At 40.8% G+C, this 14207-nt stretch overlaps 1 protein-coding gene across 3 annotated transcripts in view; it reads right to left on the reverse strand.

The window, feature by feature from the left end:
• osbpl3b (oxysterol binding protein-like 3b) overlaps nt 1-14207 on the reverse strand; it is a 181388-nt gene that overhangs the window by 161381 nt on the left and 5800 nt on the right. Inside the window, exon 2 of one of the 3 annotated variants that reach the window (XM_084336435.1) lies at nt 9113-9204. The exons of the other annotated variants lie outside the window; for them this stretch is intronic. The gene's annotated coding sequence lies outside the window, so the exon portion shown is untranslated. The remainder of the gene's footprint in view (nt 1-9112; nt 9205-14207) is intronic. 3 annotated transcript variants of the gene reach the window in all.

Raw genomic sequence — 14207 nt, forward strand, 5'->3', positions numbered from 1 at the left:
TTCTTTAGCTTTTTAATACAGCTGCAAGGAATCCTTTTTTTGATTAACATACAAATATACCGCATTGGGAAAATTATGGTCTGCTGCATAGGAAGACAAGTCCTGCTCCCTCTCTCTCTCTCTCTCTCTCTCTCTCTCTCTTTCTTTTCTCAATCTATCTCTCTCTCTTCCTCTCTCTCTCTCCCTGGGGGGAAAAAGCCTGTCGACTTCCTCGGGCACAGTAATTAATCATTTCACCCAACCGTGGCAGTCCTCCTCTACCTGTCCCCCGGGGTCCTCCACACACAGACCAGTCCAGAACACCTGGAGGCAGAGCAAACAACCCCCCCCAGTCTGGAGACCCATCAGGTCTAGGATCTGGGCGCGACACGGTCCTGCATGCTTTTCTGTTACTTAAGGTAAACAGAAACTGCTGTGCAGTCTGTATCAAGGCCCAGAGTGGCAGTACCTGGCACATCACCAGCCGCTAGGAGAGATAGCGAGAGGAAACGCTATGCTAGGCACAAACAACACACGTCATTGCACTGCGAGATCTCTCTTCAGTAGGACATTCCATGTCCAGGGGGGATGATAGCAATGACATTACCATCTCCAGGGACCGTTGACTAGGGCTTGGTGATATGTAGAGTTGTACCGTTCTTGGAGTTCGGTATCGGCACCCAATGGTACCTTTTTTCGGTACTCTCTCTGTAATAACAAGATTATTTATTTCAGTTGTAAAAAAGAATGTACAAGTGTGGATGTGATACATCACCAGAAAGTTCTCAACCTCTATTGTCATTAAACTATCAATGTACACAACACTCCACCTTACCATCTTTAGATGATAAGGTTTGAAAACACTGTTCCTCTGAAAACCTAAAAACTAAGTTATATGGTTCCTCGTCTGAGGTATTCATACATACTGTAGCCTATATATTATAGCAAAAAGTTAATCAATGAATAAATCACTGAATTAATCAATTAATCAGGTGTGGAATTCTCATTCAATTAACATCTTCTTTCTTTTTCCAAGAGCTTAATTTGATACAATACCGTTGTATCTATTGTGACAAGAAAGTACTAGTAAGTAAGAAAGAGAAGGAGCGAGGGTATCATCATCACACATGACATAGGGTATCATCATCTCAAGTGTTGCCTACAGGTAATTCCTGGCTGAAGTGCTTAACCAACAGAGACAGGTGTAGCAGGTCGTGTGGAATGCAACACAATAGGCTCTTTTTAATTAGCCCCTTACGTGACTGCGATCTGCAAGTCAGGGGCTTTTTGTATCCGCAGTCACTCTCAGCTATGCCGCTACCAGGCTCGTATTAAGTACCAAGCGCTATACTCAATTAAGATACTCAAAAATAAGAGCTCAAAAATAAAAATGTCAAATGATATTTCCATTGCCTTTTTTGTTGATTTAAATGTTATTGATTGTGTTAAATGGGCATATAATATCGTCTCATATCGATCGCAGGCACCTGAATCGAATAGTATCGTATCGTATCGTGGCAGACTGTGTGATATCGGATAATATCGTATCGTTGTCCAAAGAATCTATATCGTATCGTATTGTGATGAAACTGGTGATTCCCACCCCTAGTTGTGGTACCATCGCATGCGCTCATGCTCTGGGGGAGGGACCGTGGGAGGCACTGGATCAAACCATTAAATGTGGGGGGGCAGGGGGGTCACAATCTTTGGAAACTTAAAAACTTGCTATTAACACTTTCAGTGCCCAGCAGGGGGCGCACATTTAGTGCTTGAATGCCCACCATCCACTTCAATGTTAGCGGTAATATCGCCTAATCTATGTTTTAAATTATGGCTATGTGTCTAATCTGCCCGTCGCTTATCAATGACTCATTTTTCAGTCAACATTGTCGAAGCGGATTGTTTTTTTATCGGTTCATTTCCGTTTTATAGCATTTTGAAAAGCCCTCGTTTTCAAGGGGAAAAAAAGATTCCGTGATAAACGCCCTGTACTGGAATATTCTAGAACGTTGTCATTTTTCGGCCTATTTATGAATCGTTTTCAAATGAACGCTAGATTATCGATAGTATATGTGTACGTATGCACGCTGGTGCCGCAAGCTGAAAATCGATTATCTTAGTTCCTGATCGCTTGCACAGTCAAACAGCCATATCACACATAGGGGAAAAGCTTATATCTCCGTGAAAACAGGTCTGATTATCCTAAGACTGGTAAAATAGATTCCTTACCTGAGATCAGATGGTATCCAAAAAGATTATTCCAATTCCTGATCGCCATTCCAAAAATCGATCCTTTTATTGATCCAATGCAACGTACTGTAAACACATATTCCACGCAGTCCTGAGGCTCCACAATGACTGGGATCATCTCCGGTTACATGCATGAGAAGTAAAATGTGGATTCCGGAGTTTTTCTTCTCATCCATTTTCATTGAGTCCATTCCAAAAGGGTGCATTACCATCTGGGAGACGATATGGGGCGCTTTTTCCAAATCTGAGCTGCTACAGGGGCTGCTGTACCAACGGGAGACTCGGTTGATAAAATATGAATTCAGATCGCTAATAAAAAAATAAAACGATATTTGTTGTGATGGGCATTCAGGCGTTGGGCTGATAACACGAGTTATGTCGTGATGGGCATTCAAAGTGTTAAGTGTCATTGCGTATTATTAATTTGATTGAAATTACGTAGTTATGGTTAGATTTATATATTGGGGGGGGTATATCATATTTTTCATATGATAAAAAAGTGGGGGTGCAAAAGCACACGTTTGCTCCCCCAAGTTCAATTGTGGGTGCAGCTGCTGCTACTCCACATGCTCCATTGGTCAGGCGCCAGTGCCTTACAGTAAAGCTCACACCTATTCTCATTCAAACTTAATAAAATATAGTAATGTCTGATTCTACACCAACTAATCAACCAGGCAAGTAAAACAGCTAGGCAACATTCCAGGAACCAACATTGGTCCCCAGTCCTGGGGTTGAAAAACACGCCTGAGCAATGTTCCCCCTAAGGTGCGCCCGTGCTCGCACATGGCAAAACGCTCCCGCGCACATCTGAAATCTGTCGCGCACAGAAACGCTTGTGTAAAATATCCATGTAGTTAAATTGACTGGCGCGTTGCACCGAATACTACGGTAACCTGTTGCATGTGACGTTACCAAGAGAAGCCTCGCTTTCAGTGCTTTGTGGGCGGCGCTACTGCGCGCTCACACAGACACACACAACAGAGCAGGAAGCGGACAGATCCGACCAGCATCTCTGGCTCCTCACAATGCAAACGCGAAAATGTACATTACAGATTAACTGCAGAGAAAATTCCCAATTTATCGTCCCGGTCGAGACTAATTGGAAGCGGAGTGCAACGCATGCAAAGCTTGACCATATGTTTCTGTGTCTAATAAAAGTGGTGGCGATCTCAAAGCTCACATGGACACAGAAAAACATTACAAACAAAGCAGTGCGAGGCAAGAGTTTGATGGCAAAGTTGACCGAATTGATTGAAGCATGCAGCTATACAGAGAGAAAGAAAATCATTGAAAACTATTTTGATGCCTCAAAATGATGTTTTGGTTTGATAAGATGCTTGTTATGATACAATCATTCTAAGGATTATGTGTGTAATAAATTAGTTTAGTACACTAATTGCAACAAATCTGAAACTGCATAGTGCACTTTTAAATTAGTATCTTTGTGAGGTTACTGTTTTATAATTTACATTACATTGAAAAGATACAAAGATATATTTTTTAAGCTGGATTTTCTAATACAGAAGAGGTATTATTTAGATAGAACATTACTTCATATTTTTCTTGTTATTTATTTTGTCCAGTAAGACTTGAAAATATATATTATTTTGTCATAGGTTGGTTGTTATTTTCTTGAGATTTGTCAGATAGATTACTTTAGGCATAATACAGCATGTTGAGTAACTTTGGTTATAGAGAGATATTATTTTGTTATATAAAATAATATAAACAATAATTTTATATCCATACAGAGGAGGCATACTTTAAATATATTATAATGATAAGGCATCTTTGAGTAAACTTTGAGTATCATTAAGTATCTTGAGGCTGAAGGCAGAGTGTCCTCTTTAAAAAAAATCACAATATGGTCACCCTTGAAGTCGCATTATAATTCACTTAATAAAATAATGACGAGTCAGCCTCCTAAAAAGACAGAAGTTAGTGACACGACTCACACCACCGCCGCCAAAGTAAGGACTTTGCTCTGTATCGTCAATCAATGGTCAAATAAATATTTGATTAAGGAATATAATATGCCTTTTTGTATTATTTCTCGTGTATCAGCAAAATTTGTATATTTTTATGTTAGACATTGAGGGAAATTAAGATTCTCAGATTTTTTACAAACCGCCGCTTATCAACTAACCGGTTAATCGGCAGGTGATGTATGTTGCTCAGTAGTTGCTGATGTCTGCTCAGGAGGTTTGAGTGTTTGCTCAGACCGAAAAAAAATTAGAGGGAACATTGCCTATGAGTGTGTGCAGCCACGCCCTCTTCGGCCACACAGATGTGGAAGCGCTCGTCAGAGAGGCTGACTCAGACAGCAGAAAACTCCCCAAGAATCTGACACACGTTGGATGCTGATTTCAACACTATCTCACGGCCGAATCGCCCGCCGTCAGCAATATGATATGGGTGGGACAATATTTACCTTGTCTGGGAATGGAATTCAAAGTCATGGGAAGGAACGGGGAACATGAGAGAGAGAGAGAGAGAGAGAGAGAGAGAGAGAGAGAGAGAGAGAGAGAGAGAGAGAAATAGAGAGAGAGAGAGAGAAATAGAGAGAGAGAGAGAGAGAGAGAGAGAGAGAGAGAGAGAGAGAGAGAGAGAGAGAGAGAGAGAGAGAGAGAGAGAGAGAGAGAGAGAGAGAAAGAGAGAGCAAGAAGGAAAGAGAAGGAGCGAGGGTATCATCATCACACATAGGGTATCATCATCTCAAGTGTTGCCTACAGGTCATTCCTGGCTGAAGTGCTTAACCAACAGAGACAGGTGTAGCAGGTCGTGTGGAATGCAACACAATAGGCTCTTTTTAATTATATTATTTAATTATTTAATTATAACAGAAGAAACGTGCCGTGGCTCCCTCCTCCCTCTCGACACGAGCTGAAACGACTGGTTTGTTTGTTTTTTTGGGGGGAGGGGCGGAGCGCACCGCTGTGAAGGACGGGTGCGCTGCATTTACAACACACAACAAAAGGAGAGCAACGCGGCATGCGGCACAACAGTGGTTTTATCTAGATTATTTTGTTTTCATGATCGTGGGAAACTCAACTAATCGCCCAGCCCTATGTCACCTTCATACACCACTATGCATTCTGCTAAACCAACCACATCCTCCTCACCCCTCACTCTTTTCTACTTACCCATGCTCTCTCTCTCTCTCTCTCTCTCTCTCTCTCTCTCTCTCTCTCTCTCTCTCTCTCTCTCTCTCTCTCTCTCTCTCTCTCTCTCTCTCTCTCTCTCTTCACACTGTGACAATGGTCTTCTCCTTTGTTGTATCCAGATGGTAGGGGAGCCCGCCAGCCTTGTGTATCTCAACACTAGCTTATTATTAGGACAGACAGCCACAGCTTACTTTACACTGCACTCAGCAACAGACTGAGGACAACATACATCCAGGAAGCGCAGTTACATCACTGTGTCACTGAACTCCTCTCGCGACGAGCACACTCTCCAAAATGTGTCACATTTTACGTGAAGTGAACTTTGAACTCTGTTGCCTATACTTAATTTATACCTACCTACTGCGTTCACTGTTTACAACTGCCCTACAGTCTAATAATAGTAATCATAATAATCATAACTACCTACCTTATACTATGCTATAGTCAACCCATATAACTCTGTATGATACTGTACATTTATATATTTATATTTATTTACCATATATATATCCATTTCTATATGAATACCTGCATATAATTATTCTATATACCTACTTATACATTATGCTGTTGTATACCGTATATATATATATATATATTTATTCTTACCGTATGTATATCTATCCACACCTGCATATAGTCCTTTTTACATATCTGTAGATACTATATCTATATTTGTACATATCCCTTACCTACTCTACTAGTTATGCTGCTGGCCAGTATGACTTACTACCATAGTATCTTTATACCTGTATCACTGCTGTACATATTAAAGGGGAACTATTTTACTATTTCTTTCACTATTTGGGCACTTTTACACAATTCCTGCGAGTTTATGGAACACCTCTGTAATTATATATTTTTTTAATTCATTGTTTTGTATTTCTAATCAAGTCCTCAAAAACAGCATTTTTCTACCTCAAGATCTTAAGCTGTTTTGAGGCTGGGCTCCTAAACCACTGTGTGGCCTGCCGGCATCTGGGACATTAACATGCAGCGGTGTCTCTCTGACATCACAAATCATCACATTTTCAGACGACTCAGTTCAGTGAGGGTGAATATTGTGAGAGGAGAATTGGAAGAATACGCCAATATGAGAATTAGAGACATAGATCATATTAATATAAGTCCACATAGCTAGGAAACCATGCTAAACACTGAAAAAGGCCATTTATAAGATAGTTCCCCTTTAATATTACAACCCTACAACTCTGTACACACATTTAAACATACATAAACATATATATTTTATACCCATTTTAATCACCTTAATAATAATAATAATAATAATAATAATAATAATAATAATAATAATAATAATAATAATAATAATAATAATAATATAATTGTATATTATTATTGCACTTTACTGTTACATTTACACTCTGGTTGGATGCCAAACTTCTTGTCATTGTACTGTACTTGTGCTGTATGATGACAATACATTTGAATCGAATCTAATCGAATCTAAAAGTGACTAGCGTGACAGTCTGATGAATCGCTTTTAGCTACAGTGTGTCGCGACAGTAGTGAGTAATTTCCATACGACTCCAGAGCTGTTGAGTCATGACAGAGGACTGCCCAGCCAGAAGCGACATTCATTCATTCATCCATCCATTCATCCATCCATCCATTCATTCATCCATCCACCCATCCATCTATTCATTCATCCATTCATTCATCCATTCATTCATCCATTCATTCATTCATCCATCCATTCATTCATTCATTCATTCATTCATTCATTCATTCATTCATTCATTCATTCATTCATTCATTCATTCATCCATTCATTCATCCATTCATTCACTCACTCAATCTTTATTTACTATTGAAGGATCATTGAGAGCAAGCTCTCATTTACAATGACATAGAGAAATATAACTCATAATAAATTTTTTTTTTTATATAGAAACAGAAAGTCAATCAATTAAACGTGGAGAAGTAGTTTGCTATTCAAGATTTAAACTGCCCAGCACTCTGCATTGCTACTAGCTTGGCTGGTCGTTCATACTAATACAATTGGCAGTATTAGGGGGTGGGAAGCTGGTGGGTGGGGATCGGACGTTGTGGACAGCGACTCCTACAGGTCGGTTGGTGCGCCTGCGCAGCAGAATCAGGAAGCAACGGGGGCGGCGTGTCCCTCCCATGCAGACCCTCGCCGCTGAGAGATCGCGCTGTTCAGGTGAAAAGATGCGACAGCTGCCTCCTCGTGTACCGGAGGGGAGACGTGATGCAAGGTTTCGTCCACATTGCAGCCGACCTGTGGGAGGCATGGCCTAACAGCGTTCAAAACTGGGGAGGGTAGAATTGGACAATACGAAATTGGGATGGGAGAAAAATTGAAAATGGGAGAAAAAGTAGATAAAAAAAAAAAGATTTAAACTGACCAATAGATACTAATGAATTGAGTCTTAAAGTGCATTGCAAAATATTCCATGTTTCTGGGGCACAGAAGCTAAAAGCAGATTTTCCCAATTCAGTGCAAACTCTAGGAATGTTAAGTGTATAAGCCAATCACCAGAGCGAGTGCGATACGGTGCAGAGCTCCAAGCCAGCAATGAAGTGATGTAGGGTGGGAGAAACACCAATGAACCTCTCAAGCATCAAAATGCTGTCACGAGGACTGGCTCCGGCCTAGAACCCACTCGACTAAAAAAAAAGAAAGACAATCTGTCTCTCCTAAAAAGAATCTGCAGGGTAAAAAAGAAATGAAAAGTGGAACGCCAGTAAGCGTATCTATAACGGCATTAGCCGTCTCTGAGTGCTTCAGGTGATATATTTAGAAGAGGCATCGTCTTCCATTACCTTCCGTTCATGGACGGAGGGAGACGAACAGCCCGACTAATATAAGAAGAGTCCCCACATCTTGAGAAATGCCAGGTTCATTTTAAGACTGAACGCTCTCTACCAACTCAGTCAGGCACTCCTAACTCACTGGACCGGAGAATTGAGTGTGTAGAGACACTATCCCTGCACCGTTTTGTCAGAGAACACAAACAAACCAGACGCTCAAGATGTTTGCTTGTGTGTGCGCCGAAATGAGAAAAGGGTGGGGAGATCTCTGAGGTGTACGCCGACATTATGGGAAATGTGCTTTACCAAGGTCTTCTCCAGGGTCAGACAAGAAGATAGATACCAATTTCCTCTCTGTGTGCGTTCAGTAGAAAGCTATCCGGCTGCAAGCTAGCCTAGCTTAGCACAAATTAATGGAAGTGGATACGGACCAGCTAGCCTAGCCGTTGGCCAGAAACACCTCTCCTGGCGTTTTAAGCTAGGCTAGTGGTCCGTATCCACTTCCATTAATTTGTGCTAAGCCAGGCTAGCTTGCAGCCGGATAGCTTTCTATTGAACGCACACAGAGAGGAAATTGGTATCTATCTTCTTGTCTGACCCTGGAGAAGACGGTAAGCACAATTCCCATAATGTTGGCGTGTTCCGTTAAGTTCCCGAAATGTGTCTTGTCGTTGCGCAAAGGTCACAATGCAGCCGCCGCGGTGTGAAACATTCTATTTGCAGCGAATTACTTATTATTATTTTTCACATCACATCCACAGACCTTTGAAGTTGCCGTGTTGTTTTCTCTCTGTGTGGACCTTCATTATTTCTAGCCAATTCACTGCAATGGTGCAGTACTATTATAATTCCAGCCAAAGCCCCAATTTGACACCAAAACAGATTGGTTTTAACAAGAATGAGGCAGACTTCTCTTGTTCTACCTGACTTCACCGACTGAATCAATTTAAGCTTGTCTTCTGGTGGGAGGCTACAGCCCCGGGCCCGGGTGCCACAGAAGAAGCCGGAATCCAACCTGGAATGGAATGAATGTCGCTTTAACAAAGATAGTGGAAATTGCAGAAGAGCTCCAGAAAGCCAGAGATTTTGTAAGAGACTGGTCAATGTACACAACGCAGTAGAGCCACATGTACCCTTAGCCTCAGCTAAAGTGGGGCCATCAGATTGTTCAAACATAAAGATATTACATTTTACATTAAGAATAGTCAGTTAAATTAGATTAGGATCATATATTACTCAGCTATTGCACATTAGACCTTGTTCGGCAGCTCATCGCATAGTACTATGAACACATAAAAAATTGGTACGCCGTGTTGGTGTTCACCCTATTGTGCCTCAGCACCAAAAAGCTGTATTAAAAATAACCCTACAAAGCATAGGAACCACTGGCATATACTGCACTAGTGAAACAACCAAAAACCCTACAAAGGTTGAGAACCACTGGAATATACTGTACTAGTGAAACAACCAAAAACCCTACAAAGGTTGAGAACCACTGGAATATACTGCACTAGTGAAACAACCAAAAACCCTACAAAGGTTGAGAACCACTGGAATATACTATACTAGTGAAACAACCAAAAACCCTACAAAGGTTGGGAACCACTGGAATACTGTACTAGTGAAACAACCAAAAACCCTACAAAGGTTGGGAACCACTGGAATATACTATACTAGTGAAACAACCAAAAACCCTACAAAGGTTGGGAACCACTGGAATACTGTACTAGTGAAACAACCAAAAACCCTACAAAGGTTGAGAACCACTGGAATATACTGCACTAGTGAAACAACCAAAAGGCAAAAACCCTACAAAGGTTGGGAACCACTGGAATATACTGCACTAGTGAAACAACCAAAAACCCTACAAAGGTTGAGAACCACTGGAATATACTGTACTAGTGAAACAACCAAAAACCCTACAAAGGTTGAGAACCACTGAAATACACTGCACTAGTGAAACAACCAAAGAAACCCTACATTATTCAAGAACTTCAGAGCTGCTATGCATCACCAATCATTGTGGAGAGGACTTTGAATAATTCAGACCTAAAACCGACGTGGTTAGTTGTGGAAAACAGGGAAATGACCCAGGGAGCGAGGAGGAGGTATGTATAAATTTTTTTTTTAAAAAACGTTGCTCCCCATCGAGTGGTCATTTGTTTCTGTTACAGTAAAATAGTCTGGAAGTGACTGCCGCCGTTGTAAAAGATACATGCTTGTAAAACATTTCAAGAGATGGCTGTCCTGGTGGTCTCTGAGGCAGTTCTGAAACTGGACCCCCAGCCTCCTCCAGTATGTCCACGGACGGGAACAGGCGTCCAGTCTGGAGGAGGAATGATGCCTTGGCACTCATATAAAGGGCTGAATGATATGGACAGAATATAATATATATACGATTATCATAGCAGATGTGGTGGTGATACAACTGCAGGAAATTGTTGATATATATATATATATATCACTGATTCTTGAGAGTCGGGACAAAACATGTCCTACATATATAAAAGTCTAATTTATATCAAAAATAAAGAAATTAATAATGATTGACATACTCACAAAGTTCAATCTAAAGGTATTGTGTATACTGATGTTATGTTTTAGCACATATATTTGTTTTTTGGGGGATATTTGTTTAAATGTATAATCTGTGGTTAGAAGCTCCCATGTTAATTTTCTTGTCCTCAGCAAGGGTCACATTATTGACCAGCCCAAAAAAGCTTGAAAAACCTCTCCACTTGTGAAAACATACATATCAAATCAAGGATAAGGGTTATAAATGTATAAAACAATGCATGCCATGAAACTCAAATAATATTTTCCATAGAAATCTGCCTATCAAAGTTGTGTCCTCAGTTTATGTCAACTCCATCAGACTTTTTCATAAACCTAATTAAATCAGGCAATAGCATGGCCAGCTCTATCCCTGAGGACCCCTTTTCCTTACCCTGCCTGTGGTGAATGCAACACTACCACACATGGTCTGGTAAATTTGATACTTTTTGATATTTTAGACATTCCTATGGTCACAGCTGGAACATGTCAACACCATCTCTCCGTTATTATACTTTAAAAAAAACAATAGTGGATTGAATTCAAGTGTTTCAGTGAGATAATTAAGACAGCTAGCAACTGCCAAAAAACTAGCTAGCTGCAGTGCACAATACAGGCTTGGAGGTAAAATGTCTGCCTTTTTGTCAACTCCGTCAGACGTCAACTCCATCAGATTTTGTGTCTGACGGAGTTGACGTGTAAGCTGACGGAGTTGACAAATCCATCAATAACCTCATAATATGCTATTATTATACTATTTTTGAACATGGTAAAGGATTTAAATGTTATTTCAGAGTTGTATCTGCACAGAAGTGTGCATATAATAGCATGCATTACAATACACTTCTGACTTTTAGAGCATGGGCAGGCTGTGGTCTGCTTTTTGAATAATTGTCTTACTTTCCCAGCACATGTGTTAATACATAAATATAAATATATCACTTGTCTACATGGTTGATTGATTGATGTAAAATTTCATAACCCAATAGGGATACAAGACAGAAGAAAACAGTTATTCTTGTTCTTATATTGTTTACTTAGATCATCAGAGCAAAGGTGAACGGTGGTAAACTGTGGATATTTCATCTTAATATCTTTAAAATAATTCTTAATATAGGACTGGTCCATGTGTGTCTACTGTAGATTGCTACATCATCCTTTATCTGACTCTTTCCATCCATAGTGTAATACATTATTGTATGGAGTGATCAACAGGATAATATTTTGCTAGTCAGTTGTCTCAATCTTATCAGTTGTCACAGGTGTAGAGTTCAAGAAAAATCAGGATCAGATAAAAAATCAGATCAGGATAAGATAGCAATGCCAGACAGTGCAGGGAGTCTCTCAGACAGGAAAAGCAACGAAGTAAAATGCGAAAAAGGCATTCAAGAGAAATAAAAACTATGAAAGAAAATATTACAAATGTAACAAAGCAACGAAACAACCTGATAAAAACAATAATGTGCAGAAAAAAGGCTACAAATACATCACCACTGGACTCTCCAGGCACGGAAACAAAGAAGATGCTATCAGGAAGCAAAGTAAGGAATCCGAAAATCCAAAAGGCCCTTCTATTCCACAACATCCCCAGAAGAGGGCTGAAGACAAACAAACAAACTCCTGGCCCACGGAGCCAAAAACCAGCACTGAGTGTGTCATCAGGCACGATTCTTAAAAAGTATCGTCTTCTTCAACAAATTAAAGAGTTTGAGTTAACCTACAAGTTAATGAGAGAAAAGGAGCAGCCTCAGAAAAAGCCAACATTAATACAGGGTATAACACAGACTGTTCAGGATTTCTTCCTGAACTATGCACGTGTGACGACGGATAAGACTGACACAATCACCAGGAACAAGATCAAGCGGCAGATAATGATCCTGCTAGACTCCATGCTCAACCTCCACACTGAATTCCAGATTAAGAACCCCACTTTAAAGCTGAGCTATTCTTCATTCTGTGCTCTGAGGCCCTTCTATGTCACAGCACCAAAAGCATCTGATCGGAAGACATGTCTGTGTCAAATACATGAAAATGCATGCTTAATGCTCAAGGTCCTTAAAATGTCTGGTGTTGTGAAGTCAAACAAACTGGATGACAGTTTTCAATTAGTTTGTTGCTCTCCAGCAAGTGAGGCCTGCCTTCTTCGCGCCTGCTCACGATGTCTAAACAAAGGTACAGTTACAACCCAAGAGCAAGACAAAATCGATGTTCAATGGAGGCAGTGGGAGAGAGTTCAAGAAGACACACGCAATGGAATCGACATCAACACTAAGCTCGTCGAACACCGAGGCAGCCTTTCAGAGCTCATCAAACTCTATGAGCAAAAACTCAGAAAGGAAACCACAACACATGTGTGTTCAGTGCGAAACCAGTCAAAAGAATACAGCAACACAATTGAGTCCTGTGATGAGAGTACAGCAATCGTCCATGTTGACTTTTCAGAATCCTGGAAATTCAAATATAAAGCTGAAGTTCAGGCCTGCCATTTCGGACTAAATCTGCCACAGATAACACTCCATACCAGAATGTATTACACTAAGGGTGGAAAGGCAGGGTTTTTCACATTGTCAGAGTCAAAGAGACAGGATGCTGCAGCAATCTGGACACAAATGGATCCAGTCCTAAAAGATATCAAGACAAGGTTACCACCGTGCACTTCCAAGCAAACAAGAACAAGAAGAACTTTTTTCTTCTGGGGTTTGAAAGGACAACGCGGAACTTCTTCCCCACTTCTCATGGTAAAGGCGCACCAGACGGCATTGGCGGAACAGTAAAAAGAACAGCTGACAACCTGGTCCTGAGAGGAAATGATGTGACGGATGGACACATATTCTTCAAAAAGGTCTCAAACAGTCTGAATGGTGTTCAGCTGTACCACATTGTGGAAGAAGACATGCAAAGATACGACACACTTCTCATGAATCCTCTCAAACCGGTTCCCTCAACAAGACAAATACACCAGATCATCGCACATAAGGACAGGATCCACAACAGACAACTATCCTGCTTTTTCAGCGAGATGTTGGATTGCCAGTGCTTATGCCCAGCTACCTCCTATTACCATGGCAACCCAGGAGAACAGCAGAGTGATACACGGAGGGCAAGGAAGAAGAGACCTCTGGCCATGTTGTGGGAGGAGATGAAAAATGAGATGAAGGAGTTGGACGAAGAACCTTTGAAAGGTCCTGAGGGTACGGTGACAGTAACGACTGTTAGCAGCCTTAGTAATGGAGATTGGTTAGCAGTAGTATTATGATGACCACTTGTGGCTAGCTAAGACCATCGATGTGGATAATGAGCAACAAGATGTGAAAGTGGAATTTATGCATCCCCATGGTTCAACAGAAAAGGTTCAGCCCAAATGTGGCAAGAAGGATGTCTGTTTCTGCCCAGTTCAAGACATCATAGTGAAACTAATTAGAAATGCAGAAGGAAAGGAAGAGGAGAAGTGGGTGAGAAAGTGGA

This window comes from Notolepis coatsorum, assembly GCF_963971535.1.
Source record: "Notolepis coatsorum genome assembly, chromosome: 19".
Lineage (NCBI taxonomy): Eukaryota > Metazoa > Chordata > Actinopteri > Aulopiformes > Paralepididae > Notolepis > Notolepis coatsorum.